Raw genomic sequence first — 26,789 nt, forward strand, 5'->3', positions numbered from 1 at the left:
AGAAAAAGTAAAAATAGCCGAAGAGTCAGAGAGCGGAGAAGCGCGTGTGCGGCTCGGTGGGGCGGTAAAAGACGGACGTGGCTATTGATAGCAGGCGGTGCCCTTATAATACGCGGATGCCTGAAGCCACCAGGAGTCAGCGCTGCCCTTTGTTTTGATAATTACAGGATGGGGTTGTCCTGACACTGACAATGTAAGGGGTGACATCACCAATATTTTGTATTAAAATTGATCATGACTATCCTTCTCTTCCCCGATAACTTTTTAGAAGCCCTATCAAGCCGACGTCTTGTGCCAATCACGCATGTTTATAGCAGATTTGATCAAAAAGGTCTTCTAGCATCTCAAGTGTATGGCAGGGTTATTAAAGGCACTCTGTTACCAGGTGTTTGCCTCCTATCTGAGAGAAGCATAATGTAGAGACAGAGACCCTGATTCCAGTAATATGTCACTTGAACTGCTTGCTGTAGTTTTGATAAAATCATTGTTTTAGCAGGAGGAGATTATCACTAGAAGACTAATAAACCTGCTGCCAGGTAGTCCTTCATATTCATGAGGTCTGCATAACCCCCACCACTGATTGGCAGCTTTCTGCCAACACACTGTAAACAGAAAGCTGCCAATCAGTGGTGTGGGCGGAGTTATACAGGGTTCAGCATCTGCAACAGATAAAACAGTGAATTTATTAAAGCAACAGCAAGCAGCACAAGTAGCGACACATTTCCGGAATCAGGGTCTACATCAAACTGCTCTCAGATAAGGTACCAAAAAATAGTGACAAATTCCCTTTAAGATCAGTGAAAATACGAGTTTATTCACCTATATGAGTGCCAAGTGTTTTCACTTTGCAGCATTCTTCACATAATACCGAGTGGTGATATTACATATCTCTACAATCTCCATGCAAAGAAAATATCATCATGGTGGAAATTAATACTAGGCAGTGGACCATGTGTTTTTAAAACTAGGACTGTGAGAGAGAACTGTTCAGATTGTAGCCTTTTCCTACAGGAGCTTTCCTACAGTTCTCACTACTGGGGCTGGTGTTGGTGGCAGCCTGGATGTTGGGCCCTCCACAAGCAGGGCCGGGCCCCAGAGGATAGGTGATGTTGGGTGTTGAAAGAAGGTAGGCCACACAAGGGGTTGCAGTGTAACTGGTTCCTTTACTCACGGCAAGATGTAACTGGTCACCCGAGGAAGACTGGTATTCACCGCAGGGCCCCTTAGTTCCAGTGTCGGTTTAGTGACCTGGTGGCTTCTTACCTTTCTTTGCTTGGTTGGGTCCCCGTGGCTTGGAGCGTCTGGAGGTCCCCTCCTGGTAGTCTCTTAACGGCAGACCGTCTGACGGTAGTGTGAACCCTGTGGGGTCCTGTTCCTCGGTTCTCCCGTTGCTACTGAGTCCTGAACGTCAAGGTCAGTGAGATCCTTGATGGTTCCCTCACTGTGCAGATTTTATCAGGTCTGCTTGGAGCGTTTGCCTGACCTAGGGCTCTGTACCCCGTCGGTGCTGTGGTTCCGGGAGTACTCCACCGTATTCCTTTAGGGTCGCTAGATATACAGTAGATAACTACCTGTATAACTCAGTGAATCAGAGTAAGTATACTGCTGCTGCTCATGTCTGTGTGGCTTGCTATATAGCATAGGAAATATGAGTCTAGTATTAGGTTTAGTAGCCCCGATGAAGATAATTTGAAAAATCTCATTCTATTAATACATAAAAACCTGATTTAAACAATAGATCATTTTCAGATTACACATTACATTTAACCCCTTACAGACATCCACCATACAAGTACGGTGCCAGTTGGTGGTGGGTGTATGAAGCGGGTTCACGTGATTAACTCGCCCCATAGGTAATGGCCGTGTGTTGCAGTCAAGACCTACCTCTAACAATCGCGGGTTGTTAATCTGTTAAATGCCGCTGTCAAACTCAGACAGCGTCATGAACATCACGCCGGTATGGGGACGCGCCATTCTATGTGAAATACAGGTTCAGAGGATGCAATGGCGCAGAAGAGGACAACACACTGGTGACTCACAAATAAGATTTATTACACAAATTAAGATGTAGCACAATATGGATCAATAAAGAATCAGTGCAATAGATTACAGGGTACTCAGTGTGGACAGGAAATATGCAGAAATACTTGTTTAGTGAATGACTTCTCATACAAATAATCAGGTTCTATCTAACTGCACTATTAGGTAACTGATAGCTGAAAGTTAAGCAATACTCGTACAGTAGTCAGTGTCCTAACGTCCGTTATGTGTCACTAGTTACCTATACGGAGTCAGTTGCAGCCAGCTTTAGTATACAATTCAACTTAAAGGGAACCTATAAGGTCCAATATGCACCCAGAACCATGAGCAGATCTGGGTGCATATACACTAGCATAGATAAAGAGATATTTAGAAAAGTATTCTAAAGATTTTGTATCGTATGCTAACGAGCGAGGGGACTAGTCCCCTGGGCGTTGCTTCCCTTGCTAGTTGGCCCCATTAGCATGTTATTACGCCCCTGTGGGTGTGCTATCATGCTAATGAATGTGCAGCGTCACAGGATGATCTCACTCACCTCTCCACCGCCATCGCGTCCAACGCTGGATTTCGGCTCAGTGCGCATGACCCCGGAGTTTCGGTTATGCGCACTACTTCAGTTTGAAGCCAGGACGCGTACACCCGGCTTCATAGTGCGCATGACCAAAACGCCGGGGTCAAGCACACTGAGCTGAAATCCAGTGTCAGACGCGATGGCGATGAGTGAGATCATCCTCTGGCGCTGCACATTCATTAGCATGTTAGCATATGTACCGCCCTGAGAGGGGCCCTGCCGCTTCCTCGGGCCGAGCCGCTCGAGGTCCGGGCTCGGGTTGTCGGTGGCACAAGCGCCTCTGGACCGGGGGCCACGTCACTCTTGTTAAGGGGAAGTAGGCGGTGGGAGGATGGTGGTCGTGTAACGGGTCGGGCCGCAACCCACAGGTCGTGGTGACGGGAGAAGCACCACCGCTGCGGCTGAAGTAATGGCGGGCTCATCCGGGATCGGTGTTGCGGCCGCAGCCGAGATGTTAGCCCCTCCGTGGGTAGGGGCGGTGTGTCCCAGGGCCCGGTGGGGGACTGTGAGGGTTGGTGGCTGTTTTAGTCGGGGTGCATGGCGCCGTGCCGCGGTGTAGTGTGTCGTGCCCGGATGGCACTGGTGTACTCACGATTAATTGACACTGAGTCACTGGTAAACCAAAGTTCGGTAGTGGTCGGTCCCCGCGGCCGGCTGCTGATGTCCCCTGTGGGGTTGATGGTGGCCCCTTTTCCCATGCACCTCTGGTTATTTGTGTTACGGCCCCCCTGCCTAAGCAGTGGTAGCCCGCTTCCCGGCGTTGAGCTGCCGGAGGAGCCCTCGGTTGCCCGCAGGCGCTGGCCCGTATGGTGTTTGGCCCTTGGCGGTGGTGCTCACCCGGTCTCGGTGGGCTTTTGCCTTCTTTCGGGACTTTGGTTGTGGATGAACCCCTGAGGTCCGGCCAGCAATCAGTCAATTCGCTTATACTCAGTGGCTTCTAAGCTAGGACGGGGTCTGAGTACCCTTCTGTTGGTGCTCCGGTACACGTTTGACTCCCCGGTTCAGGACCAGCGGGCTCCAACCCTGGCCCGGTCCGTACGGTTCCGCCGGTTGCTGTACCGGTACTCCTGCAGACGGCCACCACCGCCTGCCTGCCTGACGTTTTCCAACCCGGGTCCCTGACAGTCTCTCTCCTTTTTCACCTCCTGTCACTGTCAACTCTAAACTTCGTGTCTCCAAACTCATCTGCTTGAACTTCCTCCCCCAGGACAGTAGTCTCCTCGGTGGGCGTGTCATTCTGCCTGACTCCGCCCACCTGGTGTGATCTACTTGCCCTGGGGGAGGCATCAGGTCTCCCAATCGGGTGACGTGTGTGACCTCACAGGGTGCGGGGGTGTGTGTGTATGTGGCTGATGTAATTACCTGTGACCCCTGGGGTCCAGGGCGTCACACATACCCACAAGGGCGTACTAACATGCTAATGGAGATGACTAGCCAGGAGAACTAACGCCCAGGGGACTAGTCCCCTCACCCATTAGCATACAATATAAGATCTTTAGAAATATTTTGTCTAAAGATCTCTTTATTTATGTTAGTGTATACAGGGACTGTTAGGCAGGGAATAGCAATATGCACCCAGAACTGCTCGTGGCTCTGGGTGCATATTGTACCTGACAGGTTCCCTTTATGATAAGCTAGTTATAGTGAACCTTAAGGCTTACCCACTAGGAAATGAGTACAATTGACTTTATTAATTCACGTCACTGACTACCACATAGTTAAGCAGCAAGAAACAAACCAGGCCACTCAGATCGCCCACAGGAGTTGGCATTCTGTCTTCAGTACTTGGCCACATATACTGAACTGGGGCTGCTTTGACCGGCGACGTCTGATCTTCTTGGCTTGACCACCTAGTCTGGGCTCTGGATTTTGACCACCGACATCTGGTCTTCTCAGCTTGACCACGTAGTCTGGTCTCCGGATCTTGAACAGCGACATGTGGTCTTCTCAGCTTGACCACGTAATGTGGTCTCCGGGTCTTGACCAGCGACATCTGGTCTTTTCGGCTTGACCACATAGTCTGGGCTCCGGATCTTGACTAGCGATGCCTGATCTTCTTGCCTTGACCATGTAGTCTGGGCTCAGGAGATGCTTTTGTAGATGACACAGTTCAGGCCTACTTGGGTTATCAATAGGCCTAGTTAATTCCTCAGTAGGATGGTGAGCCCTCTCAACTTTTACTCGCATGCCTGCTTCCTTCTTTCATCTTGGTGCCAACTCCACCCCTTCTCTGATGAACCGAGCTTTTATAACTGCTTGCTGCACCACAAGTACCACCTAACAAGACCTCACTCTGAATCTGTTCTCCTGAGGAAAGAGTTGTGCTGCTCATTAGTTCTGGGTGATTTCTTTAACCAACAGATGCTCACCCATGGACACTATTATATCCAATTTCCATACATATGTGCCCATCAGCGCACCTGTGAAATGATTGCGTGGCATCGATAAATTTCTATGACAGCCGGGGGTCTGCTGAACCTTCCTCATTATGGAGCTCCCTTGAAACCCTGCCTGTGACCGGGCTTCAAAGGATATTGTGATTTTTGCTATATGCAGCAATGCTGTAGGATTACTGGATATAGCACAAGCGATCAAACAATTGCAGCTTCAAGTCCCCTAAAGTCTACTAATAAATACAGTGAAAAGTAAAAAAAAGGTTTTTAAGAAATGTGAAAAAGAGTAATGAAACAAACAGCAAACGTTCTAATAACATTCTAACCCAATGGGGAATTAGGTAATGATTTGAAAAAAATGTTCACATTTTTTAAAAATATACATACCATATTTTATGTTTTATAAGGTGCACCGGATTGTAAGACGCACCCCAAATTTAGAGATAAAAAAAGGTAATAAAAAAAATATGGGGTCCGTTTTATAATGTCTTACTGGGGAGGTGGGACGGTAGTGGTAGTGGAGCGGGGGGTCACAGATAGCAGGGGCGATACAAGAGTATGGCGATGCTGCGGGCAGTGCAGAGTGGGCCCAGATACTCACTGCGGGCTGCGGCGCTGTGATGGGGCAGCCGACGCTGCTCGGTCTAGGGGCAGCCGGCGCTTCCCTGTCCTGGGGCAGCCGGCACTTCCCTGTCCTAGGGCAGCCGGCGCTGCTCTGTCCTGGAGTAGCCGGCGCTGCTGTGTCCTGGGGCAGCAGGCGCTGCTCTGTCCTAGTGCTCACTGGTCTAGGTACTGTTGTAGGTCTTAGTACTGTTGTAGGTCTTGGTACTATTGTAGGTTCTAGGTACTGTTGTAGATCTTGGTACAATTGTAGGTCTAGGTACTGTTGTAGGTCTTGGTACCGTTGTAGGTGTTGGTACTCTTGTAGGTGTTGGTACTGTTGTAGGTTTAGATAGTGTTGTAGGTATTGGTACTGTTTGTAGATCTAGGTACTGTTGTAGGATTAGGTAGTGTTGTAGGTCTTGGTACTGTTGTAGTATTATAGCAAATCCCAAGCACACAAATGGAGACAACACAAAGATAATGCAAATGTGATTTATTTAGACTAGCTGCAGAAAGAATCGACACTACCAAGACAGAGCAAAACCAACGTTTCGGCCGGTGTGGGGCTTTATCAAGGATTTGCCTGTAAGAAATAATAAAGAATATTTACAAACCAGGTGAAGATGTGCTATACAAATTTTTTTACATATATACACAAGAGGTAGCATGTACACATACGTGTCATGAAAACATGCATGGGACGAAAAAGAAAACGTCCGGGGACTGCGATGGACGTGTGGCGTCTTAATATCAGCAAAACGTTGCTATGCGAGAAAAAGAGAACAGTATATAAGCACCATAAGCATGTTGTCAAATCATACAGCAGTATCAGGTCAGCGTGGATACTGTTAAATGTGTACTGAGTCAAACCAGGAGGAGGTAATTAAATGAGAATCAGGTAATATAAATCTAGGGAAAGGAACTACATTTTGGCAACTACGCAGGCAGCACTTCCAAGGTAATAGAGAGGATACTATCATGATTACAATTGTGTATGGTATTGTCGCGGGCGGGGAGGGCGCTGCGCTCACCACGCTCGGGTCCGGCGCTGCTGCTGCTCGGTGGCTCGAGCGGTGGGCTGGATCCGGGGACTCGAGCGGCGCTCCTCGCCCGTGAGTGAAAAGGGGATGGTTTGGGTTTGGGGATGTTGGCCGTGACGCCACCCACGTTTGTGGTGAGGTTGGGACACCATCGCTGCTCTGGACGGGGATCCCGGGAGCGATGACAGGGAGCAGCCGAGATGTTTCTCTCTCCCCTCCGTGGGTAGGGGGATTTGGTGGTCCTGGGGCCCGATGATGGTGACTGTAAGGTGGATAGCGGGGTTTGGCGAGGTGCAGGGTCGTGGGGGCAGCGCGGTGCCAGACGGCACGATGGTACTCACTCAGCCAATGATGCAAACAGAGTCTCCGGTAAAACAAACGGCTGGATGGACGGGTCCCGCAGCCGGCTGAGATGGTCACTCCCGGTAGGTTGGCGGTGATTGTCTCTCCCTGCACCTGTGTTGTGTTGTCGGCTCCGATGGCTTCCCACCGGTAACCCGCTCCCCAGCGGTGTATTTGCCAGAGGAGCCCCTTTATGCCCGCAGGCTCTGGCCCCGGGAACTCTAGCTGTGGCGGTAGCTGTATTTCCCTTCACAGTTGAGCGGTTGCCTTCAATCGGGTCTTTGCTGCTGGGAAACCCCGGAGGTTCCCTTCGCTGACGGATTTGACCGGTTTAACGGCGACTCCAAGCCTGGTCGAGGTCCGTAGGCCCTGCCGAATGGTGCTGGCTTCTCTTCGCTCCCCGGTCCGGTACCGGCGGGCCACCGTCCGTCCCCGGTCCTTACGGTTGTGCGTCAATCGGCCTCTCCTGCAGACGGTCACCACCGTCTGCCAACCGTGCTGTATGTGCCCGGGCCACGTACCCGGACACGGTCAGTGTGCTCCTCAGCTACCACTTCCCTCAACTCTCCAAACTGTTCTCCTCTCCTCAACACTGTCCTTTCCCGCCTCCAGGACTGTGAACTCCTCGGTGGGTGGAGCCAACCGCCTGGCTCCACCCCACCTGGTGTGGACATCAGCCCCTGGAGGGAGGCAACAAGGATTTGTGTGTGTGACTGATGCGCCTAACCGGGGTGTGGGGTGTGTTGTTGCAGTACCTGTGACGACCTGGCTTGTCCAGGGCGCCACAGTATATGAGAGTCAAATTACATGTGCAGATGATTACATACCAATAGCCAGGGAGGCGTAGATAAGAGGTAGGACAGAGGGAAGATTGCCTGTAGACAAAGACAAAAGGAGTGTAAATGAAGGTACTGTTGTAGGTCTAGGTACTGTTGTATTGTAGGTCTAGGTACTGTTGTAGGTGTTGGTACTGTTGTAGGTTTAGGTATAGTTGTAGGTCTTGGTACTGTTGTAGGTCTAGCTACTGTTTCTAATTACAAAGACTGCCATCTTGCATAGAGAGTCCTACAGATTAGGCAATGTTCCATGGGAAAAAAAAGTAGAAATCAATAGTTGTGCAAGAGAGGTAAATTTTCCATTTTTCCGGAGACCTGATTTCATTTTGGACGTTTTGCTGTACGTTCTTTTACAGTGCATTATTCTTCTACATTTAGGGACATTGTGTAACTTCATGTATAATTAGATTTCAGTGTAATTGCCCTTTAACATTGGTAATTTTTTTAGTACAGAAGTAGAACAATGATATTATTATGTTATGTCTCCCAAAAACAAAAAGTAAAGTCCTTTTTTAAAACGGAAGGAAAATCAATAAGCGGGAGACTCCCAGAGGGCTCATATCTGCTTCATGTAAAGGAGGCATGTTTTATCGGGTGGAGACGTTGTGTGTAACTCTGACTTGTCACAACGCCAGGACATGTGGACAATTACAGGGCTGAGGAAATAAAAGTGGAAATGGGATCAGGACAATTGCATATGGCCAGTACAGCCCATGCCAGCAGTGATCTGTACAACAAAATGTTATATACCATGTTAGCATAGTTAATAAAATATCATCCAGAATTGTCCCTATGTCTCTGAGCTCATATTGCTGTACAAACACTGAGGGTGCAGAGCCCAGATAAGCAGATTTTTTTCGCAGCGTAGTTTTTTGGCTAAAACGGTAACCTTTGGTATATAGGTAGATTATTTTGGACCTCGTATCGCACAGTGGAATGACCTGACATGTAATGTGGCAATGTCATCATTTTAGGAGAGGAATGGAGATAAGCAGGAGATCAATAAAAGATAGTAAATAGGAGTAGGGATCCTGCAACAGCACAATATATATATATAAAGAGGACCTGTGTCACGCTAGGTACAGGGAAATACCAAGCAAGGTAAGAAGGCAAGGGGACCCCTGCATCTAAGGAAGTGGGAGATTGTGACCCTACTGCTGGTCTTTGGGGTCCCTCTCCACCCTAGATAGGTTCCACGCCTACGCGCTGAGACGGATACCTTACCCTAGATATCCCTAGTGCTGGACCCTAAATAGGGAACGGGTGGGATGAGCTCCTTGTCAACCCCACTAAACACTAAAGGAAGACACAAGGAGGACATACAGGGGAACAAGGGAAAAGTACATGAACTACTTATCCGCAAATGACTCTGGCAGAAGTTAGAGCAACAATACTACAGATGAGTACAAGCCACCTGCTTGCACCCAGAGCTTGAATTAACTGAATAATGTCACCAGCACAAGTCCAGGGAAGATGGGAGTATTTAAAGGGAAGCTGTCACCAGATTTGGTGACTATAAGCTGCAGCCACCACCAGTGGGCTCTTATATACAGCATTCTAATTTGCTGTATATAAGAGCTCAGGCCGCTGTGTAGAACGTAAAACTGACTTTATAATACCTAAACGGTCGGTGTGGTGCAGATGGGTCAGATGGGTGTCTCCATTCTCCGGGTGCGGCGCCTCCTCTTTTGGCCATCTTAGTCCTCCTTATTCTGAACAGGGCAGATCAAAGTATTGCAGTGCACGTGAGAGGTACCTCAATGCCTACCTGTGTGCATGACGTAGGATGCGTCATGCACCCAGGCTTCAGAAGAAGGAGGACAAAGATGGCCGAAAGAGGAGGCGCTGGACCCGGAGAACGGAGACACCCATTCGACCGGTCTGCACCGCACCGACCATTTAGGTAAGTATTATAAAGTAATTTTTACGTTCTACGCAGCAGCCTGGGCTCATATATACAGGATTCTGAAATTCTGTGTATAAGAACCCAGTGGTGGTAGCCGCAGCTTATAGGCCCCAAAACTGCTGACAGGTTCCCTTTAAGCACCAAGAGAATACTGATGATTAGCAGCTGGGTAGAAGTTTGGCTCCCCTGGGTCCTAAAGGGGAATAGTTCAAAATCCAGTAGGAAATCTACCTAGTACACTGAATACTAACAGCAGGAACAATGTAAAATCAGGGAGCATTTTGCTCAGCCAAATGCTGTGACCTTCTACTGCCAGAAACCACATGACTGTCTGTCACCAGGTCACAAGGGGCCAGTTTTTGTTCTTATTTTATTTCTGCTGTTCCCCTGAGTATTCACTTTTTTTATTTTATATGGCGCTTCTAGAGATATGGGCCTTTTCATTTGATGTTCATTTTTCTGCTCTTTAACAAGGCTGAAAGGATCCTCAGGGGCGTGTGTTTAGGCTTTTCTGCATTACCCTGTAACCAACATTCCTTTGGTAAAGACCATAAAAATTTGCACTAAATAAAGTGCCCCACATATCCTGAACCATATGGTTAATTAAAAAAATAATGGAATAATTTGGAAGTAAAATAAGAACATAAACTGGATACATTTGACCCGGTGACAGTTACTGATCTTACCTAGATTATAAATAAAACCCCGAGCAGCACAAACTATTTCCATTTCTGCTTATTTTTTGTTGCAGCATCTGCACAGGAACACAGCCTATGGCTTCTTTCACAAAAGATTGTTAAAATACATCCATAATATGGATCAGCATTATAAACGTATACTGCCATTTAATGAGTTGCGGGCGGCAGCCAGACCGTAGCTAAGGGGCTTCTCGGGGATGCTCGGATCCGGGGCTTTACTGCGGTTCAAGTGGGAACCGGACCCGGGCTTGAGCAGCGGTCCGCCGCCCACAAGTGAAGAGGGGATATTTACAGGGGAGATTGTCCGTGACGCCACTCATGGGTTGCGGTGATGAAATGGTGGCACCACCGCTGCCTTGTATGTGGGTGCCCGGGGCTGATGGAGTGGGGCAGCAAGGTGGAATCCCCTCCACGGGTAGGGGAGGTGTAGTCCCGAGGTCCAGAGTATTGTGAGGGGTTTCAGGGAGCAGTCTCTAGGAGGCAGGGAATCAGCAACTTACAGTTGGTAGTCGTGATGCTGGATGAGGCTGCACTGATGTGTGGAGTCAGTAAACAAACAGTCTGTTTTGTCAACCAACTTGCCAAATGGCCGGTCACCTTTGGCGGGTGTCTTCGGGTCCCACACCCAAATATACAGCCAGGGCCCTTCCTTCCGCTCTCTCTGTCTGTCTCCATCGTGTCTGGACTAGTCCGCTTGAACGGCCTTCGGACTGGGTCCCTCTCCCGGCACCGGAGGGCTACAACCCTGTCCCGGTCACCTCAGGTTCCCTGCTGCCGGATCTCCATCGCCAGCACAAACTGAAACCTGACTCCTCTTTCTCCTTCCTTAGCTCCTCTCGTCCCCTCCCTTTTTCCTGGGGAGGGGGTGAGTAGGGCCTGATTGCCTGGTGTACATCTGTGTGGGGATTGTGTAGCTGCCAAGGAGAATTAAATCTTTCTGTAACTACCTGGTTTTGCCAGGGCGTCACAAATGCACCATTATTCCATCATTCTTTGCATCCGTATTATGCAAATAGGGCAGGAACTTTAATGCCACCTATTGGAGGCAGCAATTCTAAAAATCAAAATAATAATAATAATAATCTTTATTTCTAGATGAAGTTCGGTTTGGGACCTGGACTTGACCTGAAGCCCAATAGAAGTCACTAATTGGGCAGTTCGAGTCTCCACTCTCCACCCACATGCAGCCAGCTATAGACAGAGCCCTTCCAGGAGCGGGTGGGTGGAGTTTTTCCAATGTTTTTAATTTTTGGGTGCACACTACATGCAATCACGTTGTTGTTACCCCCAGTGTGCGCCGTTCAAACACTGCAAGCGTCTTGCACTGGGCTGAGCAGTAAGTGTACCTGAGCACAGTGATACTCACGCGAGTAAAGCATCCGAACTCGAACTCAGTTTTTTTTGTAAAGTCTGCTTTTGGTATGAACACTGAACTTCAGTTTGCTTATCTCTTCTTAGGGTCAGAAACCAAAACAGAAACTCCATTTGTAGACACATATTTTTGCCCCTCTTCAGTGCAAAGCAGGATGACTTGTTTGGCTGGGTGAGAGTCTTTGAAAGGGACTTTACACCAACTGTCTCCACAAGGATAATATGTACCCCTTACACCCCCTATCAGAGGCCATTTACTCAGCAAAACCAGTCCTCTTGCTTTGCCCTTAGGAGGGGCAAAAACTCTGAAACATGTAACTACATATGGAGAATCTGGTTTGGTGCCACTAGATTTCAAGTCCTCTTCCTCTCTGAAGAAGCTATTTGCTTATTTCAATTCCCATTATATTGTCTATAAGTTTCCTTTCACCGTCTTGGACCTCTCCACAAGGATAACCTTTGCATCTGTATTTATAGTGGATACGAAAAGTATTTCGACACCTTTAACATTTTCACTCTATTTCATTGCAGCCATTTGTTAAATTCAAAAAAGTTCATTTTTTTCTCATTAATGTACACTCTGCACCCCATCTTGACAGAAAAAAAACAAATGTAGAAATTTGTGCAAGTTTTTTAAACAAGAAAAACTAAAAATATCACATGATCATAAGTATTCAGACTCTTTGCTCAGACACTCATATTTAAGTCAAATGCTGTAGATGGTTCTACTCCTTCATTGCAGTCCAGCTGTAATTAATTAAACTGATAGGACTTGATTTGGAGAGGCGCACACCTGTCTGTATAAGACCTCACAGCTCACAGTGCAAGTCACACTAAATGAGAATCATGAGGTTAAAGGAACTGCCCAAGTAGCTCAGAGACATAATTGTGGCAAGGCACAGATCTGGCCAAGGTTACAAAAGAATTTCTGCAGTACTCAAGGTTCCTAAGAGCACAGTGGTCTCTATAATCTTTAAATGGAAGAAGTTTGAGACCACCAGAAGAGAAGAGCCTTGGTGAGAAAGGTAAAGAAGAACCCCAAGATCACTTTGGCTGAGCTCCAGAGATGCAGTAGGGAGATGGGAGAAAGTTGCACAAAGTCAACTATCACTTCAACCCTCCACCAGTCGAGCCTTTATGGCAGAGTGACCCGACGGAAGCCTCTCTTCAGTGCAAGACATATGAAAGCCCGCATAGAGTTTGCAAAATAACACATGAAGGACTCCCAGACTATGAGAAATAAGATTCTCTGGTCTGATGAGATGAAGATAAAACTTTTTGGTGATAATTCTAAGCGGTATGTGTGGAGAAAACCAGGCACTGCTCATCACCTGCCCAATACAATCCCAACAGTGAAACATGGTGGTGGCAGCATCATGTTATGGGGGTGTTTTTCAGCTGCAGAGACAGGATGACTGGTTGCAATTGAAGGAAAGATGAATGCGGCCAAGTACAGAGATATCCTGGAAGAAAACCTCTTCCAGAGTGCTCTGGACCTCAGACTTGGCTGAAGGTTCACCTTTCTACAAGACAATGACCCTAAGCACACAGCTAAATTAACAAAGGAGTGGCTTCAGAACAACTCTGTGACCATTCTTGACTGGCCCAGCCAGAGCCCTGACCTAAACCCAATTGTGCATCTCTCTAGAGACCTGAAAATGGCTGTCCTCCAACCTCACGGAACTGGAGAGGATCTGCAAGGAAGAATGGCCGAGGATCCCCAAATCCAGGTGTGAAAAACTTGTTGCATCATTCCCAAGAACACTCATGGCTGTACTAGCTCAAAAGGGAGGCTTCTACTCAATACTGAGCAAAGGGGCTGAATACTTATGACCTTGTGATATTTCAGTTTTTCTTGTTTAAAAAATGTGTAAAAATGTCTACATTTGTTTTTTTCTGTCAAGATGGGGTGCAGCGTGTACATTAATGAGAAAAAAAATGAACTTTTTTGAATTTAACAAATGGCTGCAATTAGAGAAAAAGTGAAAAATTTAAAGGGGTCTGAATACTTTCTGTACCCACTGAACATTTAAGGGAACCAGATTTTTCCCTTATGAGCTGCGGACACCACCAATGAGCCCTTATATAGAGGCAGGAGAACGGTGATCACAGAAGATGGAGGAGGCACCGGACCGGACCGCCCCCTAGATGAGTATAATAAAAGCTGTTTTATGTTATACAGAGCAGCCTGGGCTGTTATATATAGTATTCTGGAATACTGTATATAAGGGCTCATTTGTGGTGGCCGCAGCTCATAAGGCAAAAATCTGGTGACTGGTTCCCTTTAATTGCTATTTTTTTTATATTTTACAAAGAGATTTGTACTTTTTTAATAAAAAATAATCGCAATGAATGTAAATACGGATGCAATACTGATGCTTCTATATTTTAATCACTCTCCATAGACATTAATAGGTGTATTCTAAATAAAAAACAGCGGAATAGCACATGCTGCGTTTTAAAAAAAAATGGATGTGAAAAAAAATCCACGTAAATCGCCCTATTGGTTTCCATTAGAACCATATTCAACTCTTGAAAAATGGATGGAATACGGATGACACATACGCTTATGTGATAGAGGCCTCTGCTGTTGTCTTTATTGTGAGCCGCCGGCTGTGATCCCAATTGTTTGATCTGTGTGAGTTTTAAGGGTGCTTTACACGCTGTGACATCGCTAATGATACATCGTCGGGGTCACGTCGTTAGTGACGCACATCCGACGCCGTTAGCGACATCGCAGCGCGTGACACCAAGGAGCGACGATCAACGATTGCAAAAATGTCAAAAATCATTGATCGTTGATCGTTGACACGTCGCTCCTTTTCATAATATCGTTGGTGGTGCATGCCGCTGGTTGTTCGTCGTTCCTGCAGCAGCATACATCGCTATGTGTGACACCACAGGAACGACGAACATCTCCTTACCTCCACTAGAAAGGAGGAAGGAAAGAGGTGGGCGGGATGTTCTGGCCGCTCATCTCCGCCCCTCCTCTTTTATTGGGCGGTTGTTTTGTGACGCCGCTGTGACGTCGCACGCACCTCCCCCTTGAAGGAGGGATTGTTTGGCGGTCACAGCAACGTCGCTAACAAGGTATGTGCGTGTGATGCTGCCGTAACGATATTGTTCGCTACGGCAGCGATCACCAAATGTCGCACGAACGACGGGGGCTGGTGCCATCGCTCTCAACATCGCTAGTGTGGCGCCCCAGGACCTGGTCGCCACAACAGCATTGCCCTTCCAAAGGGTTAATGCTGTGCCTGGAGGTAATTGGGAGGTCCATTGGCCAGCAAGTTTTAACATCCAACGCAGTTCTCCCTCCGGCCAGCAGGGGGAGCTCTGAACCTGGAATTCCAGGGAGCCTTCCCCAAGTGTGCCCTGAGGGAGGAAGTAGCAGTCAGTCTGTAGAGAGAGGTGCTAGTGAGCAGACACAGAGTGAGCTGTCATGTGGATCTGGGGCCTAGAGCTAGAGTAGCTTGGCCCAGGGAAGCAGGAGCAGCAGAGAGGCACAGAAGAGACTCGGACATCGGAGTCTGTGGCCACCAGGGCTTAAAATACCCCTGGTAGCCGAATCCGAAGGGCAGGAGAGCTGCAAGCACCTGGCCCATATACATTCCGAACACACAGCTGCAGCATCAGGGCCCGGTGTGGACTCCAGCAGAGAAGCACCAGAGAGGGCCTGCGCAGCCTGCTACAGAGGGAAAGGGACGTACCATCGGTCCCAGCAGCAAAGAGGGCCATTGCTGGATTCAGAGAAGCAGGGTCCTATCATAACAAAGAAAAGCACAGGAGTAGGCCTCATACTCAGCTGGTCAGAAAGATCACCCCAAATACTTCCAGGCCGACCGGATCCCCATCACCACCTGTAACGGTCTCCCAGGACTGGACTGTTCCCAAAGTAAAAGAGGAAAAGGTAAAGAGACTGTTGTTTGTGCTTGGTTCTTTCATTGCCTGTCGGCCCTGCACCGTGTTAGCCACACAACACCATAGACTTTCACGAACACTAACAGTGTCCCCGGGGCTCCGCTCCACCTGTGGGGAGCAGTACCACCATTGCTGCTATACCATCACTCCGGAGGCCTCATACAGCAGTGGCGGCTTAATAGCCGCAGACCACAGGTGGCGTCACGAACACTAACTTTACTCATCAAGCCACATACTCTACTGACACCCACCAGGGCCACGGAGCTGGGCCCAGCCACCACTGACTACCACCAGACTAGTCCGGCCCGGCACCAGGTGTCCCACAGCCCTGGGGTGGGCGAGTCACTAGCAATCGCTAGGGATGTCGCAGCGTGTAAAGCACCCTTTACTTACAAGAGTTTCAAATACAATTTGATTTTACAACCTCTGTCTTTACTAACAGTTTGGATAGTAAAACCAGGAATTCTCAGATCTGACAATAAAATCTGCTTCTTTTCATGTTTATGTGGAATTTCATAGTGATATAACACAGGCTTGATCAGACAAATGCTGTGTGTAGTCACACTACAGGGCAAGGGGGAGCAAAGAATTCAAAAATATTTAGTATGTGTCTACTTTCCAGTTCTCTTATTCACCTTGTTACTTTACTTTGTTACTTCTCTAAAGGGGGCTTTACACGCTGCGACATCGCTAATGCGGAGTCGTTGGGGTCACGGAATTTGTGACGCACATCCGGCCGCATTAGCGATGCCGTTGCGTGTGACACCGATAAGCAATTTTGCATCGTTGCAAAAACGTGCAAAATCGCTAATCGGCGACATGGGGGTCCATTCTTAAAAATCGTTACTGCAGCAGTAACGAAGTTGTTCCTCGTTCCTGCGGCAGCACACATCGCTGCGTGTGACACCACAGGAACGAGGAAGCTCCCCTTACCTGCCTCCCGGCCGCAATGCGGAAGGAAGGAGGTGGGCGGGTTGTTACGTCCCGCTCATCTCCGCCCCTCCGCTGCTATTGGGCGGCGGTTCAGTGACGCTTCAGTGACGTCGCTGTGACGCCGCACGGACCGCCCCCTTAGAAAGGAGGCGGTTCGCCGGTCACAGCGACGTCGCCGGACAGGTAAGTATGTGTGACGGCTCTGGGCGATGTTGTGCAGCACTGGCAGCGATATGCCCGTGTCGCGCAACAGATGGGGGCGGGTACCCACACTAGCGATATCGGGACCGATATCGCAGTGTGTAAAGTAGCCTTTAGGCTAGGTTCACACTTCCTTTAAATTGTATCAGTCACAATCCGCGGCTCTGGTAAACAATGGAATCCGTTTGGCAGATTTCGTTGTTCCCATAGACTTGTATGAGCGGCGGATTGTGACAGATGATGCTGCGTTGCATCCTCCGCCCGACTGATCAGTCATGGAACGACTGACCGCGGGGCGGAAGGAACGCAGCTTGTAACTTTTTTTGAGGAGTGCAATCCGTAGGATTTCGCTGCGCATGCTCTCTCTGGCTCCCTGCACACGTAACCAGGATACACATCAGGTTACCAAGCAATGCGCTTTGCCTAGTTACCCGATATTTACCCTGGTTACGTGTGCAAGGAGCCAGCGCTAAGCGGTGTACGCTGGTAACCAAGGTAAATATCGGGTAACCAAGCAATGTGCTTTGCTTAGTTTTTACCCGATATTTACCCTGGCTACGTGTGCAGGGAGCCCGACACTTCCCCGCTCGGCTCCGCCCCCTCCCGCACTCCGCATGTATACACACACACACACACACTCACACACATACACTCACCTGTCCCCAGCCATGCAGACCGCGGCACTGACGTCCTCAGCGCCAAAGCCCCGCTCGGCTCCACCCACCTCGCACTCCGCCCCCCGCACACAACGGAGTCAAACAATGAATTCTGTTCTTTGTCATCCGTTGTACAACGCATCAGTCACATGCGTCAAGCAACGCATGTGACTGATACAAAACAACGGAAATGTGAACCTAGCCAAGTAGATCCCTATAAATACCAATAATATTATTTCTGCTGGGCTGGGCAGTGGTGGACATTACAGACAGAAGAGGCCCCTATGCAAAAACAGTATATGGGCTCATTAAAGTCCAATAACTTATCAAAATGCACAATTTCTCCAACCTTGGAGGTGGCAATGGGTGCCATGACTTCTTGGACCCCTGTGTGGCTGCACAGGTTGCACCAATGATATGTTAATATTGGAGTTAATTCCAGTTCTCATACCAGGAGTTTTAAACTTGGATGGGTTAATCCAGAGACTTTATCACTGTATAATCCTAAAAGTAAACAGATAAGTGGCCTCAGCCATAACTCAGTGCAGCCTGTGAAGCATGCTCATTGCTCAGTCTTCACAGCTGTTTTGGGTGATTCCTGCTCACATGGATTTACTGTGATCAAACAGCAGCCATGGTGTCCTGGTGGGAGGATGAGCCCCACCTGCTGCAAGTGAGGACGGGGTTCATGTAATGTAAGTGCTTTGTATCCATATATCACATTTTCCTGATACTTACTGTCTACTATAAAATACAAACAAATTAGATGAATCACATATGGTGCACACAGAAACACCCGACATTATTACAAAACCGCTCCAGATGTGAAAGTCTCCTGGATGTAGTAGGGGCAGTATTATAGTAGTTATATTCTTGTACATAGGGGCTGTATTGTAGTTATATTCTTGTACATAGGAGGCAGTATTATAGTAGTTATATTCTTGTACATAGGAGGCAGTATTATAGTAGATATATTCTTGTACATAGGGGAAGTATTATAGTAGTTATATTCTTGTACATAGTGGCTGTATTATAGTAGTTATATTCTTATACATAGTGGCTGTATTATAGTAGTTATATTCTTGCATATAGGGGCAGTATTATAGTAGTTATATTCTTGTACATAGGGGCAGTATTATAGTAGTTATATTCTTGTACATAGGGGCAGTATTATAGTAGTTATATTCTTGTACATAGGGGCAGTATTATAGTAGTTATATTCTTGTACATAGGTACAGTATTATAGTAGATATATTCTTGTACATAGAGGGCAGTATTATAGTAGTTATATTCTTGTACATAGGAATAGTATTATAGTAGTTATATTCTTGTACATAGGGGCAGTATTATAGTAGTTATATTCTTGTACATAGGGGCAGTATTATAGTAGTTATATTCTTGTACATAGGGGCAGTATTATAGTAGTTATATTCTTGTACATAGGAACAGTATTATAGTAGTTATATTCTTGTACATAGGGGCAGTATTATAGTAGTTATATTCTTGTACATAGGGGAAGTATTATAGTAGTTATATTCTTGTACATAGGGGCTGTATTATAGTAGTTATATTCTTATACATAGGGGCTGTATTATAGTAGTTATATTCTTGCATATAGGGGCAGTATTATAGTAGTTATATTCTTGTACATAGGGGCAGTATTATAGTAGTTATATTCTTGTACATAGGGGCAGTATTATAGTAGTTATATTCTTGTACATAGGGGCAGTATTATAGTAGATATATTCTTGTACATAGAGGGCAGTATTATAGTAGTTATATTCTTGTACATAGGGGCAGTATTATAGTAGTTATATTCTTGTACATAGGAATAGTATTATAGTAGTTATATTCTTGTACATAGGGGCAGTATTATAGTAGTTATATTCTTGTACATAGGGGTAGTATTATAGTAGTTATATTCTTGTACATAGGAGCAGTATTATAGTAGTTATATTCTTGTACATAGGAACAGTATTATAGTAGTTATATTCTTGTATATAGGGGCAGTATTATAGTAGTTATATTCTTGTACATAGGAACAGTATTATAGTAGTTATATTCTTGTACATAGGGGTAGTATTATAGTAGTTATATTCTTGTACATAGGAGCAGTATTATAGTAGTTATATTCTTGTACATAGGAGCAGTATTATAGTAGTTATATTATTGTACATAGGGGCAGTATTATAGTAGTTATATTCTTGTACATAGGAACAGTATTATAGTAGTTATATTCTTGTATATAGGGGCAGTATTATAGTAGTTATATTCTTGTACATAGGAACAGTATTAGAGTAGGTATATTCTTGTACTTAGGGGGCAGTATTATAGTAGTTATATTCTTGTACATAGGAGCAGTATTATAGTACTTATATTATTGTACATAGAAGCAGTATTATAGTAGTTATATTAATGTACATAGGGGCAGTATTATAGTAATTATATTCTTGTACATAGGAACAGTATTATAGTAGGTATATTCTTGTACATAGGGGCAGTATTATAGTAGTTATATTCTTGTACACAGGGACAGTATTATAGTAGGTATATTCTTGTACATAGGGAGCAGTATTATAGTAGTTATATTCTTGTACATAAGGGGCAGTATTATAGTAGTTCTATTCTTGTACTAGGGCTGAACAATCATGCAGCCAGTTTGATTCATGCTGCATCTGGTTTGTGTAGCATAAATCGAGTGATAGTTTCGATTTGAGGGAATTTTTCAGTTTGTTACCGAATCTTATCTATGAAGTAACTCTGAACTACTTACTTCCATGTATCTAGTTTTTTGCATTTTTCAAAAACTCTTCTTGCTGCCAATGAATGGGAACAGGACATTCACACTCATATGGATGATTTTCTACAATGTTATGTAGCGTAAGCAATCCTCTTTGAACTAAACCCATTGCAGTGGATTGTTACATTATACCTGAATGTCACATTGTATCTGGCTGGAGATGTACAGTGGAATACATCATTCAAAGGCCTCCACTGGAAAATAAAGTATACCGCGCATTTTATATTTTTTATGCTTTCTATGGTATGGGATAGCATGGCCTATTACATTACTGAATACACCTTTTTACTATGGTATATCGGTCTTTTTTACAGAGGCCAAATGTGCACTCTTTTTATCTTTGTCTGGTTAATAGTATCCTAGTGGCAGTTTAGTGTGACTGTCAGGAGTAGAGTTGAGCGAGTATCTAACTATTCGCACTCGCTATACTCATAATGAATACTGTCTAATACCCATGTATTCATTCCGAATAGCGCATGTGTGACGCCCTGGACTAGCCAGGTAGTCACAGACATAACAACACACGCACCCCCACCCTAGGCAGTCACACCAGCCAAACCAAAAACCCTTGTTGCCTCCCTCCAGAGTCTGATGTCTGTGTGGCGCCCCTGAGGCTTCCGTCGCCACAGGTCATTGCACCCCATCCGTGGTGTGATGCCCCATTCTGGGAGAGGAAGAGAGTGAACTCCGGTCCCCTGGTAAATCCGCACTACACCCATTGCTAGGGACACACAGGACCAGGGAAAGTGGCAGGCAACCCTCCCATGCTGCATGCTGAGAGGGGCTGTAAGACCCATCCCTGCTTCCATAGGGTGGTAGCTTAGCAACTGGGGAGGTGGGAGGAGCCATCTGAGAGTAGATAGAGAAGGGAAGGTCAAGTTTAGTTAGTTCGCTCAGGGAGTGAGAGAGTGAGGAGTGAGCATGTAGTGAGAGGAGAAGAACGAGAGCAAGGAGGGAGGAGGAGGCCTGCTGGAGGCAGGCAAGGAAAAGGAGAAAGAAAAGGAAGAAAGGGTCGCAGGGCCGCGGGTAGTCCTGTAGGTACCACGAGCAGTCCTTGTTGGGTACCGAAGCCGAGGGCCCAGAGGCGCTACGAGTAGTTGCAGGCTGCGGTGGCCTGGTCCACAGTGACATCGGTGGAGTGATTAGCTGCGACAGGGGACGGTCCCTAGAGACTGGAGGAGTGAAAAGACAATCTCCAAACAGTAAAAACCGAGGCCCAGGGACGTTGCAAGCTCCCAGAGCCAGAACCCATAGCAGACCTTCAGAAAAGGGGTAATCAGCCGACAGGTGACCCCCAGCCTGGAGGCTGTAGTGGAGGCCAAGCCAGGTCCACCCTAACAAGGGCAAGGCTAAGGGAGACAGCAGAAGAAAGAGACACCAAGAGAAGGGCACCGGCTTTCACTCTCAGATTCACCCAGAAACGGCGGAGGTCCCTGACAGTGGTCCCAGCAGTCTGAGGGTCCCTACAGCTGTGACAAGAACTGTGAGTAAAAGAACTTGAACTGCACCCTTGGAGTTGCCTCTGTTATTTCTGCTGCATAGACACTCACAAGCACCAACTGTGCCCCGGGCATTGCTCCACCTGTGGGGAGCAGTACTACCATTGCTGCCATAACATCATCCCGGAGGCATCACAGCAGCGGCGGCTTAATAGCCGCATACCACAGGTGGCGTCACGAACACAAACTTTATTAATTCAGCCACATATAGTACTGACACCCACCAGGGCCACGGAGCCGGGCCCAGCCACCACTGACTACCACCGGACTAGTCCGGCCCGGCACCGGGTGTCCCATAGCCCTGGGGTGGGCGAGTCAACTTTTGGCGTCACGAACAGGATTTCGTGCCCGGTCCAACCGGGTACTGTGCGCCTGAAGAACCGTGTGACAGACAGTGTACTTTGCTGAGAAACCGCCGCCATTAGCGCTGCTGAGAGCGGGAAGAAGGGGGGCGTGCAAGAAGAAAGGGCGCGAAGAGAAGCCCCGCCCCCTTGTCCAAGAAAAGCGCGCACATTGGTGCCCACCATAGAAAGCGGAAGAAAAAGAAGTGGTGACCAAATAAGCTGGCCGGCTGGCAGAAAGAGTTTAAAAGCCAGACCAGCAGAAACGAAAATGTACCTTATAGTGAGCGGAGTGGTGCCGGCCATGATGGGCTGGGCGCCAGTCTGGCGCCAGCTGCTCGTACAGCCTCCGGCCCCGCCTCCAAGAAGGGAAAGGGAGCAGCCGAGTGGCGTGGTCGAGCACCCGAGCAGTGTTCCAGGCAGCATCCCCCAGGTCGGAAGCATGACGGAGGAGCTGCAAAGAGGTGCGCCAGGGACCGGCGGAGAGGATTGCAAGCTGGATCGGCTCCAGGAAGAAATGAGAGTTCTGGCCCGGAGGCTGAGCAGCATGGAGGCGGACCGGCGGAGAGAGACACCGAGGGTGCCGGAGGATCTGGAACGGTGGATGGATGCCGCGGAGCAAGTGCAGGGTGAGCAGCCAGAAACCCCGTCCAGTCCGGCCCCAAGGCCCCGCCATGAACCCCCGCTTAGCCCCTTCGCTGACCCCCTGGCTTTCCCGGCCTACCCAGCGGACGCTCGGTGGAGCACCGGAGACCCGCTTGAGACCCCCGCAGACGGAGCCTGGGGTGGGATGAACCCTGAGCAACTAGCGGGCCCCCTGCCGAGTCCCCCTGTGAGCCTCCTGGGAATGGCATCCCCGGGAGCGAATTGGGACGCAGCACCTATTGAAACCAGGGGACTGCAGCGGCCACTGCTCCCCAGGCGGACTCCCCTGGCCAACGAGCTGACGTGCCGGAGGCTGGTGGTCGAGTACCAGCGGGAGCGGGAACTCCGGGAAGAGAAGAGAAGGGCCCGAGAAGTCGCCAATCTGGCCTCCAAGGAAGAGGTCAGGAAGGCCCTGAAGGGGACCGAGTGCCCAGTAAGACGGGGCACCGTAGTTGATTTTCGGCAGAAAGGTGGCTGGGGCTTCATCCGAGAGCCCGGCCTGGGCAAGGATGTATTCGTGGCCCGGAGAGATATTGAGGAGCACCTGCCCAGAGGCCACCCAGGGCGCGATGCCAAGCCGGGTGATGTGGTTGAGTATGCCCGGCTGATGGGGGATCGCGGGTGGTATGCGCTGCATGTGCGCATTGTGCAGGAAGAAGCGACCCCGGAGGAACCGGAGTGGCGCCGCGCCATGCCATCTCGCAGCGATTCCCCTGCCAGCAGCAGCCGCAGCCCTCCAGACAGACAGACCCAGGCCGCAGAACATTGCAGCGGGCCTACAACAGTTACCCAGGAGACGCAGACCAGGATCTCCATGGCGCGTGTGATGCAGGGTGCCCGGCCAAAGCAGGGCCCCAGAGACCACAGCAATAGCCCCCTGCAGACAAGCAGCCCTCTGCAGCAGCGCCGTGCAACGCCTACAGGCAGCCCCACTCCAATCCAGGCTGCGGGACAGCGCAGAAGGTCAGGGACCAGTGCTCAAGGGACCCAGACGATGATCACGTCAGCGTACCTGCTGCCAGGAGCCATGCCGGAGTGGGACCCTGACATCTATCCTCGAGAGTAAGGAAGATGAAGAGCTGCCGAACTGTACATAGCCCCTTATTCTTTTTGAAGAAGTCCCTTGTGTTTTGCCCCTGATTCTTTTCGAAGATGCCACCCTTTCCTACTGTACTGCCCTTGATTCTTTTTGAAGACGTCACCCCTCATGTTATGTGCTACCGGGCCACTGAACTGGAGTGTGGGCCCCGGTGGAAGTGTATGTGTTATGTCTTACCAGGCCACTGGACTTAGTGGCTGGTATGTAGTTTATATGTCTTATGTAACCAGGCCATTGGACTTAATGGCTGGTTGATTATGTCCTTTTGTTTGATTGAAAGAAACGAACTGCCGGGCTACTGGACTTGTAGTAGCCAAAAATGTATAAAGTTGCACCTGTTGTGCCCCCTACCAGAATTATGGGGGATTTTGCCCGAACCGTGCAACGGACTGGAAGTGCACACTTAGAGTTTTCTTTATAAGAAGTTCGCAACGTTATGATATGTGCCTCCCATAAAGGGAAGAAATGTTTTACGGTTTTATGTTATTGCATACTAAAAATGTTTTGCAGTTCTCCCATCTGTTTTTGTTGTTTTTCAGCCCGAGGACGTGCTGGGATTTGCTGTGGGGGTGTGTGGCGCCCCTGAGGCTTCCGTCGCCACAGGTCATTGCACCCCATCCGTGGTGTGATGCCCCATTCTGGGAGAGGAAGAGAGTGAACTCCGGTCCCCTGGTAAATCCGCACTACACCCATTGCTAGGGACACACAGGACCAGGGAAAGTGGCAGGCAACCCTCCCATGCTGCATGCTGAGAGGGGCTGTAAGACCCATCCCTGCTTCCATAGGGTGGTAGCTTAGCAACTGGGGAGGTGGGAGGAGCCATCTGAGAGTAGATAGAGAAGGGAAGGTCAAGTTTAGTTAGTTCGCTCAGGGAGTGAGAGAGTGAGGAGTGAGCATGTAGTGAGAGGAGAAGAACGAGAGCAAGGAGGGAGGAGGAGGCCTGCTGGAGGCAGGCAAGGAAAAGGAGAAAGAAAAGGAAGAAAGGGTCGCAGGGCCGCGGGTAGTCCTGTAGGTACCACGAGCAGTCCTTGTTGGGTACCGAAGCCGAGGGCCCAGAGGCGCTACGAGTAGTTGCAGGCTGCGGTGGCCTGGTCCACGTTGACATCGGTGGAGTGATTAGCTGCGACAGGGGACGGTCCCTAGAGACTGGAGGAGTGAAAAGACAATCTCCAAACAGTAAAAACCGAGGCCCAGGGACGTTGCAAGCTCCCAGAGCCAGAACCCATAGCAGACCTTCAGAAAAGGGGTAATCAGCCGACAGGTGACCCCCCAGCCTGGAGGCTGTAGTGGAGGCCAAGCCAGGTCCACCCTAACAAGGGCAAGGCTAAGGGAGACAGCAGAAGAAAGAGACACCAAGAGAAGGGCACCGGCTTTCACTCTCAGATTCACCCAGAAACGGCGGAGGTCCCTGACAGTGGTCCCAGCAGTCTGAGGGTCCCTACAGCTGTGACAAGAACTGTGAGTAAAAGAACTTGAACTGCACCCTTGGAGTTGCCTCTGTTATTTCTGCTGCATAGACACTCACAAGCACCAACTGTGCCCCGGGCATTGCTCCACCTGTGGGGAGCAGTACTACCATTGCTGCCATAACATCATCCCGGAGGCATCACAGCAGCGGCGGCTTAATAGCCGCATACCACAGGTGGCGTCACGAACACAAACTTTATTAATTCAGCCACATATAGTACTGACACCCACCAGGGCCACGGAGCCGGGCCCAGCCACCACTGACTACCACCGGACTAGTCCGGCCCGGCACCGGGTGTCCCATAGCCCTGGGGTGGGCGAGTCATCTACACCAGGTGGGGCGGAGCCAGGCGGTTGGCCCCACCCACCGAGGAGTTCACAGGCCTGGAGGCGGGAAAAGTGACAGTTCAGTTTAGGAGGTGGAAGTGAAAGGAGTGAACACTTGGGTGTCTGGGTTGGAGCCCGGACACTGACAGAAAGGTTGGCAGACGGTGGTGGCTGTCTGCAGGAGTTAGTGGAACTCTGCAGAACCGTTAGGACCGGGGTCGGGCGTCGGCCCGCCGGTACCGGACCGGGGAACGGAGTGAAGCTAAGCACACAGGCAGGGCCATCGGACCCCAACCAGGCTTGGAGCCGCCGTCAATAGTCAAATCCGAATGTGACAGGAACCCCAGGGGTTTCCTAACTACCAAGTCCCGATTGAAGGCAATCGTCCACCCAGAGAGGATATACAGCCACCGCCACAGGCTAGAGATCCAAGGGCCAGCGCCTGAGGGCAAAACGGGCTCCTACGGCACCTATACGCCGGGGAGCGGACTACCGGTGGGCAACCACAGGAGTCAGAACATTCTAAAAGGTGCAGGGAAAGACAGCCACCACCAGCCGTCCGGGGAGAGCACAACAACAACACTGCAGCCGGCTGCGGGACCCATCCATCCGGCCGTTTTGGTTTACCAGAGACTCTGTCAGTGATTGTCTGAGTGAGTACACCAGTGCCGTCCGGCACCGCGCCGCGCTGTCCCTACAACCCTGCACCCCAGCCATCCAGCCTCCCCGTAACCACCACCGGGCCCCGGGAACGCCAAACCCCCCTACCCACGGAGGGGACAAAATCTCAGCTGCACCCTACCATCTCTCCCGGGATCCCCGTTACCAGCAGCGGTGGTGCCATTATCACCACGACCCGTGGGTGGCGTCACGAACAATCTCCCTAACCAAACCACCCCCTTTTCACTCACAGGTGAGGTGCGCTGCTCGAGTCCCCGGGTCCGGTCCACCGCTCGAGCCACCGAGCAGCAGCAGAAACCCCAGACCCAAGCGTGGCGAGCGCGTCCCCTCCGCCCGCAACACATGCAATGCAAGTAAATGGGGAATACGCGCAATGTAACGAGTAACCCGAATTCCGTACTTTTCGTGCGAGTAGCGAA

General features: G+C 49.0%; 1 protein-coding gene across 1 annotated transcript in view; it reads left to right on the top strand.

The window, feature by feature from the left end:
* The window catches only part of LOC142256570 (phospholipid-transporting ATPase ID-like), a 193,160-nt gene that overhangs the window by 24,831 nt on the left and 141,540 nt on the right, over positions 1 to 26,789 (top strand). The window lies entirely within an intron of this gene.

The sequence above is a fragment of the Anomaloglossus baeobatrachus genome, chromosome 1 (assembly GCF_048569485.1).
Source record: "Anomaloglossus baeobatrachus isolate aAnoBae1 chromosome 1, aAnoBae1.hap1, whole genome shotgun sequence".
Classification (NCBI taxonomy): Eukaryota; Metazoa; Chordata; class Amphibia; order Anura; family Aromobatidae; genus Anomaloglossus; species Anomaloglossus baeobatrachus.